We start from the raw sequence: 13,635 nt of genomic DNA on the forward strand, positions 1-13,635 counted from the left end.
GGAAGGACCACTACCCATTGCCGTTCATCGACCAAATGCTTGAATTGTTATCCAAAAACACTCACTTTTGCTATCTTGATGGGTACTATGGCTTCTCTCAAATTCATGTTAACACTGCCGGTCAAGAGAAGACCACTTTTACTTGTCCCTTTGGTACTTATGCTTATATACGTATGCATTTTGGTTTATGCAATGCCCTGCTACTTTTCAAAGGTGTATGTCCGCTATCTTTCATGGTTTTTGTGAGGAAATTGTGGAGGTCTTCATGGACGATTTCTCCATCTATGGAAACTCTTTTGACCATTGTCTCCACAACCTTAATAAAGTTTTGCACAGATGTGAGGAGACGAACTTGGTACTCAACTGGGAGCAGTGCCACTTCATGGTCAATGAGGGGATTGTTCTTGGCCACAAGATTTCTGAAAGAGGAATCAAGGTGGACAGGGCAAAGATTGAAGCAATCGAGAGAATGTGTTATCCAGAAGACATAAGAGGTATTCCTAGTTTCCTCGGTCATGTTGGTTTCTATAGGAGATTTATTAAAGACTTTTCTAAAACTTCTAAACCCCTTACTAATCTTCTCCAGAAGGATATTCCTTTTGTGTTTGATGAAGATTGTAAGGAATCCTTCAAAGTTCTTAAGAAAGCCTTGATAACCGCCCCTATAGTCCAACCACCTGATTGGAATTTGCCTTTTGAAATCATGTGTGATGCTAGTGATTTTTCTATTGGAGTTGTGTTAGGACAAAGGGTTGATAAGAAATTGAATGTTATCCATTATGCTAGCAAAACCCTTGACACTACTCAAAACAATTACGCTACTACTGAGAAAGAATTTTTAGCGGTAGTGTTTGCTTGTGATAAGTTTAGGCCTTACATTGTTGATTGTAAAGTCATTATTCATACTGATCATGCTGCTATTAAGTATCTTATGGAAAAGAAGGATGCCAAACCAAGGCTTATCAGATGGGTCCTTCTTCTTCTTCTAGAATTTGATTTGCAGATTGTAGATAGGAAGGGAGAAGACAACCCTGTAGCAGACAACCTTTCTAGGATGGAGGACATACCACATGATCCTATTCCGGTCAATGATAGTTTTCCTGACGAACAGTTAGCTGTTTTACAGGTGAAATCTAATTCAGATCCATGGTATGCAGATTATGCTAACTTTATTGTTGCAAAGTTTTTGCCTCCAGGTTTAACATTCCAGCAGCGGAAGAAGTTCTTCCATGACTTGAGGTATTACTTTTGGGATGACCCACATCTTTTTAGAGAAGGTGTGGATGGAATTTTGAGGAGATGCATACCGGAGCATGAGCAGAAGGATATCTTGAGACAATGTCATAGCAGTCCTTATGGAGGACATCATGCCGGTGATAGGACCAAACACAAGGTTCTCCAATCAGGTTTTTATTGGCCCACTCTCTTTAAAGATGCTAGAAATTATGTTTTATCCTGTGATAAGTGCCAGAGAGTTGGTAATATTAGTAGGAGGAATGAGATGCCTACAAATTATTCGCTAGTCATTGAGCCTTTTGATTGCTGGGGTTTTGATTTTATGGGTCCTTTCCCTCCTTCACACAAGTACACTCACATCTTGGTAGCTGTAGATTATGTGCCCAAGTGGGTTGAAGCAATCTCCACTGAAAGTGCCAATAACAAGACATCTTTGAAAATGCTCAAGGATGTAATCTTCCCTTGGTTTGGTGTGCCTAGGTACCTCATGACCAACGGAGGATCACATTTTACACACGGTGCTTTTAGAAAAGCTCTAGTCAAATATGATGTTAATGATAGAATTGCTTCACCTTACCACCCTCAAACAAGTGGGAAAGTTGATCTCACAAATAGAGAGATCAAGTTGATCTTGCAAAAGACAGTGAACAGTTCTAGAAAGGATTGGTCCAATAAGTTAGGAGATGCCTTGTGGGCATATAGAATTGGTTACAAAAATCCCATGGGGATGTCTTCGTATAATATGGTTTATGGCAAGGCATGCCATCTACCTCTAGAATTAAAGCACAAAGCTTTCTGGGCTATTAGAGAGCTTAATGTTGATCCAAAGCTTGCTGGTGAAAAGCGTCTCATGAACTTGACTTCTCTAGATGAGTGGAGAAGTGAAGCTTACGAGAGCGCAAAAATGTTCAAAGAAAAGGTAAAGAAGTGGCATGACAAGAGAATTTTGAAACGTGAATTTAATGTTGGTGACAAAGTTTTGTTGTATAGATCTCGTTTCAGGTTTTCTCTAGGTAAATTACTTTCCAAATGGGAAGGATCGTACCATATCGAAGAAGTCTACCGCTCCGGTGCAATCAAGGTTAATAATTTTGAAGGCACAAAACCATATGTTGTGAATGGGCAAAGACTTAAGCATTACATGGATGGAGACCCCATCAATGTAGAGGTGGATGTGATACAGATAGCCACTCATGAAGAATATATTGCAACACTGTATCCGACACCGGCACAAGCAGAATAAGAAAAGGTATGAAATACGGTAAGGAAACTTCGCGAACATCGATAAAAGTTCCGTTTTATGCGTTTTGCAAAATTAGGAAAATTCCGAGCCGAAGCAGATCCGGAGAAGATCTCCAAGTCGCCCAGGCGACCTGCTAGCGCGGGCTGGCCCCTGGCCGCGCCACGAGGCCGCTTGGACAACCTTGAGCCCATCTCCGACTCCACTTTGGCTTGTTGTCTTCCTTTCGGTGCAGAAATTTTTCCTATATATTTTCCTGGATCGTCCCGGCGTTGTATCTTGTGATTCCGTGCGTTTTCTTTTCGATCAGTTTGTGCCAGGAGAACTTTCAGCAAACTTAGGTGCCATGGCTTCCCCAGAGTCTACCAAGGACAAGTTCCTCGTCAACGCCATCAACCCTTATCTCGCAGAGGTAAAAAGACACCCTCAAACCCTTTGGGTGGAGGATGGTGTCCTCCACAAAGAGGATTTGATGGGACCTGTCAAGGAGGGGAGCACCAGGGCCAGGCTGGAAGAGGTGGAGCAAGAAGTCTTCAAGTACAAGTTGATGATCGAGCATGGTGTTGAGGCCAACTATGTTATCATCACTGAGCTGAAGAGGGAGCATGAGGAGGAGATGAAGGAAGTGCGATCAAGCATATCCTCACTAGAAGCCAAAGTGTTCAAGCTTCAAGGGCACATCTATGACTTTCAAAACCAGAACTATGAGTATGAACTTAAGTTTTTGCGCTTGGGCTTAGCTGCCGAAAGCAGGATCCTAGAGATCGAAGAATCCTGTGTGGAAGGAGGACCTCTGCCATGGAAGTGTTTCACTAAGGATTACCTGAGGAACAAGAACAAGGATGAAGAGTAAAATCTTCATGGGTAATGGCATTCCCTTAGCTTGTTCAAGCTTGGGGGAGTGCCCGGTATCTTTATTTTTATCCTTTACTTAATTTTGGTCAAGTTTAGTGTCATATCATGTCTAGGGAAGTTATCTTATGAAATTGGTGTTTGCATTAAGGTCTATCACTCCTTTGTGGAGAGTTTGTATCCATGAGCGTGCAGTGTCTATGATGGAATATTAATGAGAAGTCTATTGGTTTCTTTGCTGCACTTGGTATTATCTTCACGCAATCGATCTTATATGTTGATTCTTATGGTAGTATTGATCTTACATATCAGGTATGGCTTTGGAAAGTTTATTTAATCTTGGCAAACATAGCATTGGTCATAACAACAAGCATGAGTTTTTCTAGTAGCGACTTAGCCAAAACCTTTATGTTCTTATGCTTGAAGTGTTATGCTGACAAGGAAGACAACTTGATGTTTTATGCCAATTCTTTATGTTAAACTTTATATTGTTTTGCATCCAAGTCAACATTATTTGTCTGCTCTTAAAAGCCTTTGCTAGCCAACCCTTGAACTAAGCGGGAATACTGCTTGTGCATCCATACCCTGAAATCTCAACCTTCCCTAGAGTCCACCATATCTTCCCGATATGTGGTATTTCACCGCCACTCCTAAAGTAAATTACTCATGTGCTATCTTTAAAGCTTTAAATATTACTCCATGTTTTGTGCCTCTTCTTTAGCTCATGAGGAAGTAGTAGGTAATTCATGATCTTCTCATACTGGACAAGTTTTATCTTGGGTTTGCATGTGATCTGTGAACCACTAATACGAGGAGGGACTGGCATGAGTGCGCCCGGCTCTTAAAAGATAATAACAACAAACAAAACCTCCTTCACGCTTTGTTGATGAGAAATCAGAAAACTTTGGTAGTGATAAACAAAGGAGACTAAGGGGATGTGATCGTCCCCACTTTGGGAGTCGTTCCTCAAAACTTGTCTAGCATGAGAAGTATTGGGCTATCTACTAGCATTCGTTGACAAATTATGGACCTCTCAAAAGCTTTGTTTACAATCTTGTTGATTTCAAAATCCCTAAAAGCTCTAGCACGTGAGTTTTCCGTACTTCCCTCTGCGAAGGGCCAATCTTTTACTTTTATGTTGAGTCAGTAAAACCTACTTCTTTCTTTCCTAAAAAGAGCAGACACTTTATGTTGATAAAGATACATGCATTTATATTGTTTCATTGAGAATTGGCATATCACACCTTTGTTGACATTATCGTTAAGATAAGTGAGTTGTTTGTTAAGCTTAGCTAAAGCAAACATCTTCCTTTGTGTTAGCATTTTCACTTCTTGACTAATAACATGTTCTTTCAAAAAGCTTCAATTGATCTCATCAAAATATAAGAGGAGGAGCAAAAGTTAAAAGTTATTAGTAGTTCTTTGACCAAGGACATGTTTGCCATGGTTTGATGAGTTTTCTTAGCTCTATTTTTGATTGTAATTGATATTACTCTTTCATAAGAGCCTTATGAGTTGAGATTGCTGTTGAGGATGGTTGAGTTGAGTAGAGAAATTATGATGCTTCTTGTCTGTATTCTTATTTATCGACACTTCACTCTCTAAACTTGTGGACAGGTTTACTGAGCTCAGTATTTGCTTGGCGACAAGCGAGGTCTAAGCTTGGGGGAGTTGATACGTCCAAAATGCATCACTATTTTGTATCATAATTTATCTCTATTCATTGAGTCACTTTATGATGATGTACTTATAGTGTTTTGACTTATTTTACACAGTTTCCAACTTTCCGGTGCCGAAACAGCAGACACAGGATTCAGCGGAGAAAATAGCACGAATAGTTACAATATCAGAACATCTCCAATTGAGCTGAAATTTTGAGGGAAGAAGTTTCCGTACGGGTCCCGAAGACATGCCAAAGGAGGGCCAGAGGGGGGCCACAGGTCACCCACGCGACCTGCTGGCGCCCCCCTAGGCCGCGCCAGGAGGCCGCCTGAGTGACGGGCCCCACCCCCGGCACTCTCCTTTGGCCTATATCTCCCTCTTAACCTAAAAAAAATTCTGGGGACAGAAGAGTTTTCGCGATTCCGCCGCCGCTCCGCGGCGGAAACCAACAGAGAAGAAAAGACCTTTCCAACGCGCAGATTCCGCATGGGAGAACTCCTCCCGGAAGGGGAGATCGTACTCATCATCATCACCATCATCACGGGCATCATCGAGATCATCATCACCATCATCACCAACACCAGCACCATCTCCACCTTCATCCCATCTACTTCACCATTGCAATCGGAGTTGTACCTTGCACTATTCATCCCCTAGACTCTACCGGTGTTGATTACTCTTTTGTGGTGAATGCTATTGAGTTTTGTTGGAGGATTATTGTTATGGCCAGATTGTTAATCATATTTTCATCACCTCTGATCATGATCTCTTTTACGTCTTGTGAGTACTTCCATTAGTTCTTGAGGACATGGGAAAAGTCTAGATGCTAGTAGTCATATGATGTTGAAGTAATATGTGTTGATTGATATTTAAGTATGGTGTTATTCTTCTAGTGGTGTTATGTGAACGTCGACTACATAACACTTCGCCTTTTTAAGGACCTAGGGGAATGCATCGTGTATAAAGAATGCTTATAGTGGGTTTCCGGAGTGACAGAAACCTGAACCCCAGTTTGCATACTTTTGCACGAGGGAGTATTGGATCCTAAAGCTTATTCCTATGGTTAGGCTTTGCCTTAATTTCTATCTTGTATTTACATATGCTTGCAAGAGGGATTAATCATAAGAGTGTACTTGTCTTAGCCTAGACGGCGCACCAGTTAGGATCCACCCACATAACACTTATCAATACAAAACATAGTACTAGACGGAATATGACGAAAGCACTTGGCTATCTCTCCCGTGTGTCCTCATGAACGCCTTAGTCTTTATAAGTTCAGTCCCTCGGCTTATCCTTTGTGTTAAAAAGGATTGGTCCACTTGCTGCACCTCGGCACTATTTACTTTCCTTGCATTTATTTACTTGTTGCTTATACTAGAAAACCCAAAAAAGCTACCTTTCAGTACTTGCAGTTATTCCTTGCTCTAGATCACTTGTCAATACCTTCTGCTCCTCGTTGGGTTCGACACTCTTAATTATCGAAAAGGCTACGATAGATCCCCTACACTTGTGGGTCATCAATGGGGCCCACCCAGGCGGCCTGTGGGCGCGGCCAGGGGCCAGGCCGCGCCGGGAGGTCGCCTGGGCAGCCCCTGGCCCCCCTCTGGCCCATCTTTGGTGATCTCGAAGCTTCCGTTACGCTGATTTTCATATATTTTTCTCAGGATTTTTGGGGCTCCGGAAAATTGGGTAAAAGACCCTGCAAAAAAAACATCAGCAGACAAAAAACTGACACTGGGTGCACTGAGTTAGTAGGTTAGTCCACATATGAGTAAAAATATATAAAAGTGTAGCAAAATATATAACAATGTCACCCAAAAGATCATGGATCAAGCATAAATTATAGATATATTTGGGAGGTATCAACATCCCCAAGCTAAATTCCTGCTCGTCCTCGGGTAGGTAAATGATAACACAATAATTTATGTGGTGACATGCTAACACACATATAAGAACTTCAAAGTAAAGCAAGTAAGATATGCAATTCAAGTCAAGACAATAACAAGCAAGAGTCTATATTTAGTATTGACATTAGTAAAGTAAGAACATAAAGGTGCAAGAGCTCTCGCTGTCCGTGACTCGAATGTCTCCAAATGGTGTTTGCGTGCAAGAAGTAGGAGATGGGTTGAGAGTATAAAATATATTTTTAATTGAGAACTCAATCTACTAAACCTAACACTTGGTCTCCTTCGGAATCTTATTTTGACTCATCCCCGGACCACTAGTCAGGCACAAGTCAAAATGATCCTCTCCCTTTCGACTTTGAGCACTCACGCAATGGATGAGCGCAAGCAAGATATGTTGGCACTTAGGATGGAAAATATAATAATGATGGGGAAGGAAGACAGAAAGGGTGTGAAAGTCTCACATCAATGAGGGCAACCATAGGCGAGAGAAAGCCAAATGATAGATATGATGTGAGGAGTAGGGATTGCCATGCAACGGATGCACATATGAGCTAAGGTAAGATCTCCAATGGAACTAGTGGGGATTCATCCAACTTGCTTGCTCATGAGGACCTAGAGCTCATTTGAGGAGGCTCGTCATTGGAATATGCAAGCCAAGTTCTATAGTGTAAGGGTCACCACATAGTTATGCATGAATGATAATCTCTATGTAGTACAAATATAGCAATGGAGTACGAGTGTGGATCTTTCAAAAGGAATAGTAGTGTTGCCCCCTTCTATCGTTTTCTTTCTTTTTTATTTCTTTTTATTTTTTCTTTTTTTTGTGGCCTCTTTGGCTCTTCCTATTTATCTATCATTTGTCCTCTTTGGGATCTTTTCATTTGTCATCTTTGGGATCTTTTCCTCACTTAGGGGCAACACTCTATGTTTTACAAGAATAAAAAGAAGATCATCACACTTTATAAGAAGTACTCACATGAAGACAAGTGAAAACTATCATGATGTATGCAAATGTATGCCTCTGCCAGTGTAGCAGGATATGCAATGAAACTAGCGCGTCATGTAGCAATAGTAAGGGCAAGGCCCAACTAGCATGTGGATCCTCGATCAAGCAAAAGCATGTATGACATGAAGATCAAGTCATGAGATGGTGGATGTTTCATGGCAATGTATCTCAGAAAGGCTATGGAAATGCCTTAATAGGTAGGTAAGGTGGCTGTTTTGAGGAAAGATATAATGAGGCTTATGATGACAGAGCGTATCATGCTAAGGTTTTGGATGCACCGGCGAAGTTTGCACCAACTCTCAAGATGAGAAAGGGAAATGCAAGGTACCAAAGAGGCTAGCAAAATATGGATGGTGGAAGTGCCAACAATCGAATACTCACATTAGTCCGAAGAACTCATACACTTATTATCGGTAACTCTCTATCTAGTTAGGAGATTCACCAAGAGACAAGTACCCCGAGGAGGAGTGTTTGGGGGTTTGGTTATCCTTGCGCGTCCTTGACTCATGGTAACGTGAGGGTACTCTATATATTCCAACCCCTCCACAGGTTAGCGATCAATTTAGTAGCTAAAGTTATCAACTATTTTTTAGTTTTTGAAAAACACACGGATTTCCCAAAATACGACACATGTCACTAATATGCTCAAGCTCTTGGCACCAATAGTCCAAACATTAGTCAAATCAATACCTCAAAACTATTGCAAGCTACTACTATACTTAAATAGCAACCTCAGTTACCTAATCATGCAAGACACACAACTCAGTGCAACAAGCCAACTATCTAAACAAGATAAGCATGATAACTCAAGAGAGTTCCAAAAGCAACCTAAATAAAAGCTCTTAAAAATATATAGCATGAAAACTAAGAGCTAAGCATGACAACAGCTATGAAAAGATAGAGAACACACAAAAAAGATAAGCATGAAAACCTATGTTGTGTTCTAGAGTGGAATGGAGTGTGTTTCTCTCCCAAACAAGGAAGGCTAGGTTCCGACTTGTTATGACCAGCAAGAAAAACTAAAAATTAAAGAGCGGGACGCTCTAAGCATAGCACATAACATATGAAGTGATAAAAATATAGCATGGAGATGGACGAACTGATGATTATTGATAGAGAAGGGGATGCACGGGGGCATCCCCAAGCTTAGACGCTTGAGTCTCCTTGAATATTTCTTGGGGGTGCATGGGGGCATCCCCAAGCTTGAGCGCTTGATACTCCTGGATCTTCTTTCATCATCTTCCATCACATACTTGAAAGCTCCCTTCATACGAAACTCATCATAAGCTAATTAGAGTGGTTAGTACCCATGATAAAATAATTCATTACCTACTGGAAATAAATATTTTCATGAAAAGCTACTGTTTCTCATGATTGCCAAGAGGTTTTTGCAAAGGAAAAGCAAGCTTAAGTTTTGCAAAATGATGAAAACGCAAAACGTGGCAGAATTTGTGATAAACAGAACAGCAGGTAGTAAATAATTTTTTTGGGGCACTTCTGCAACTGAAATCAAAAAACTCAGAACAGATTCCGGAAAGACAATTATATATAGCTTGATGTCAAAACAATTCGGATCAAAAAGATGATCTGGTGATATTTGGCGAATTTTTCGTCAAGCAGACAGAATCTGTTTCTGGACAACATGTCACAACTTTTGAACTTTCTTGCAATCGGAGGCTAAAACTTGGCACAAAGCTTGAAAATAAAGATACAACGATGTTGCCTCCCAGCAAGCGCTTTCTTTTATGCCTTTCAGCTAGGCATGATGCAAAAAAGATCAAGTATTTTCAACTCCATAAGAATAACTTGCCCGAATAACAGACTCATAAGGTAACTTAATCTTCTTTCGAGGAAAGTGTTCCATTCCCTTTTTAAGGGGAAATTGGAATCTAATGGTCCCTTCTTTGATTTCAATGATAGCACCAATGGTGCGGAGAAAAGGACGTCCCAGAATAATTGGACATGTGGGATCACACTCAATGTCCGTAATAAGAAAATCAACGGGCACATAATTATCATTGACAACAATAAGCACATCATTAATTCTCCCTAAAGGTTTCTTTACAGGAGAATCAACAAGACGAACACCAAAAGAACATTGATCATAAGGTTTGAAATCAAGCTTATCATACATTCTTTTGGGCATAACGGAGGCACTAGCTCCAACATCACATAAAGAAAAGCAAGAGATATTATTCAATTTAATCTTGATCATAGGATCTCAACCACCTTCTAGTTTTCTAGGAATAGAAGTCCCAAGCTTGAGCTTCCCCTCCCTAGCTTTGATAAGAGCATTGGTAATAAGCTCGATGAAGGCAATATTGAGTGAACTAATGTGGGGGTCTTTAGCCATTCTTTGAAAAAAGGTGATCACTTCGGAAAGACTACAATTATCAAAATCAAGATTACTACCATTAATTAAAGTGGTAGTAATGTCATCTAAGCTCATTCTTTTGGTAGTCTCTAAATTCAAAGGACCTTCTTGTCCTATAGTTGAGGTATTAGCATCACCATTAATAGGTCCATTGGGACTAGGGGTGTGATGGGTGCTAAAAGTTTTGAGATCCTCAACAACTTGTATAGTAGCAATGGTAGTGTGTGTAGGAAGGCTCTTAATCCTATCTTCCTCTTCTTTTTCTCTAGCTCATCTATCCTTAAGTTTGGCTGAATTCTTACGTTCTCATTAATTTGGACTTGGATAGCATTCATGGGTGTGGTGTTCCTTTACTCAAGAGGGGAAGTTCTAATTTTAAGCATCTCTACATCATGAGCTATGTTGTCCACCTTCAAAGAGAGACTATCTAATTTTCCTAATTTCTCTTCTACACTCTTGTTGAAGGCTTTTTGAGAAGTGATAAAGTCTTTAAGCATGCTCTCTAATTCAGAAGTGGAGTTTTTGGTGCTAGGATAATTGTTGTTGTTCCCATAGTTGTTGGATGGGAACGGTCTAGGATTGCTACCAAAATTACTCCTATAAGCATTATTATTAAAGTTGTTCCAAGAGATAAAATTAACATCAAGTTGCTCTCTTTCTTGAGCAACCAAAGAATTTAGAGGAACATCATGAGGATCAATAGGAGCTTGCTTAGTAAGTAAAGTCATGGTCATGTCAACCTTATCATTACAGGAGGAAATCTCCTCAACAGAGTTTACCTTCCTACCTGTTGGAGCTCTCTCGATGTGCCATTGAGAATAATTTGTCATCATCTCATCCAATAGCTTTATGGCAGCACCAAGTGTAGTTGACATAAAGGTTCCTCCCACGGTCGAGTCTAACAAATTCCGCGAGGTAAAGTTCAGTCCTGCATAGAAAGTTTGGATAACCATCCAAGTAGTCAAACCATGTGTAGGGAAATTCTTAACAAGAGATTTCATACGTTCCCAAGCTTGAGCAACGTGTTCATTATCCAGTTGCCTAAAATTCATAATGTTACTTCTTAACTGGATAATCTTAGCAGGCGGGTAATACTTCCCAATAAAAGCATATTTGCACTTATCCAAAGAATCTATGATATTCCTAGGCAAAGATTGAAGCCACACTTTAGCTCCTCCTATCAAGGAGAAAGGAAAAAAGCTTAAGTTTAACAATATCACCATATTCTGCTTTATATTTTTGCATATCACAAAGCTCAACAAAATTGTTCAAGTGCAAAGCAGCATCATCTCCAGCACCGGAGAATTGATCTTTCATAACAAGGTTCAGTAAAGCAGGTTTAATCTCATATGACGTAGCCCCAGTGGCAGGAGAAGCAATAGGAGTGCAGATAAAGTCATTGTTGTTGTGACTAGTGAAGTCACACAACTTGGTGTTCTCAGTGGAACCCATAGCAGAAGCAACAAGCAATAACAAAGCAACTAATTTTTTTGTGGCTTTTGGTATAAGACTCTAAAGCAAAAACTAGAAAGCAAACTAAGAAGACTAAAAATAAAAGGTAAAAGATAGCATGCGACTCCCCTATCTTGAAGGCTGGAGTCCCCGGCAACGGCGCCATAAAACTTGCTTGATGACGAGTTGATGAATATACTTCTCGCCCCTCGTTGGTTACCCCAAGTGGAAGGTGGAGATGTAGTCAGCAGCAAGTTTTCTCTTACACGAAGACTGTAAGGTTTATCGAACCAGGAGGACTCCGAGGATCAACAAGTAGGTGTCCCCTACCCTGGCGCAAGCAGAAGACGTGGACCTGCACACACACAAATAACTTTTCTCCCAACGAGTACAGAGAGGTTGTCAATCTCTCTGGCCTTGTAGTTTGCAAAGGATCAAAACAAGTAGACTATTGACAGAATTATGAACGCACCGCAATGCTAATTATGCTACTTGAAAGTTAGAGGCTCAATAGTAATGGGCAGTACGCCAAGACAAGTAGACTGTTTATTCATCAGCATCTACTTACTAATCATCCACCTTGAGATATCTATCCAGAACATCTCGCTGGTATTAAGTTAGGAGCCCCACCCAAAGTGTAAACTCAAAGCAACGGAAAACTGCATTAACGAACTATGCGTAAGGTAAACAATCCTTGCAACCATGGTCACAAGCACCGTTGTTTTCTCCCTGGTGGGAATAGCACATCCCCTAGTCTCATGTTTGTGTCACTGAAGCTAGACATCAGGGGGCATGAACCCACAATCATGCATAACGCTCCCTCTTGGAGTTACAATCTACTACTCCGCCAAAGCAATACAAAGCAACGGAGAACATGCATGAATCACTAAAGAACATAATATAAAAGGATAATCAAAAATATAACTCATACAATCTGAACATAATCTCATAATCCATCGGATCCCAACAAACCGAGCATAGCAATAGCAGGAAAATTACATAGATGCCTTGATCTTGTAGGTCAGCTCACAAGGGCTAATCATGGAAGCACAAGATTGGAGAGAAGACATCACATAGCTACTGGTCATGGACTCATGGTCCAAGGAGGACTACTGACGACACGTCCGGGAAGCGTCCATGATGGTGGAGAATCTCCCGGAGGTCAATCCTCCCTCTGGCATGGTGCAGGGAAGAGGTCTCCTGACGCTCCCGATCTCGGAAGCACAGCGGCGGTGGGACGATGGAGAAATTCGTAATTCTGGATGTGATGGAAGGGTTTCCTCTCGGAGGAGTAAATATAGGCCAAAGGAGGGCGTCAGAGGAGGTGGGGCCCACCCAGGCAGCCTGTGGGCACGGCCAGGGGCTAGGCCGTGCCGGGAGGTCGCCCGGGCAGCCCCTGGCCCCCCTCTGGCCCATCTTTGGTGATCTGGAAGCTTCCGTTACGCTGATTTTTATATTTTTTTCTAGGGATTTTTGGGGCTCCGGAAAATTGGGTAAAAGCCCCTGCAAAAAAACATCAGCACACAAAAATTGGCACTAGGTGCACTGAGTTAGTAGGTTAGTCCAAATATGTGTAGAAAGATATAGAAGTGTAGCAAAACATATAACAATGTCACCCAAAAGATCATGAAGCAAGCAGAAATTATAGATATGTTTGGGACGTATCAGGTGGTCGTGTAGTGTTTGATGCCCAACTACTCGCAGTATTCTCTGAATTCAATGGAGTTGAACTCACTGCCCCGGTCAGACCGGAATGCGTGAAGCCTGCATTTTCCCACGTTCTCAGCCATTGCATGTACTTTCCTGAACTTCTGATGAGCTTCATCCTTGGATGTCAGCAGCTCCAACCACATGTATCGACTGTAATCGTCAACTATCAACATCAACAAGAAGTACTTACTGCCCC

The sequence above is a fragment of the Hordeum vulgare genome, chromosome 5H, assembly GCF_904849725.1.
Source record: "Hordeum vulgare subsp. vulgare chromosome 5H, MorexV3_pseudomolecules_assembly, whole genome shotgun sequence".
In the NCBI taxonomy this organism is placed as follows: Eukaryota; Viridiplantae; Streptophyta; class Magnoliopsida; order Poales; family Poaceae; genus Hordeum; species Hordeum vulgare.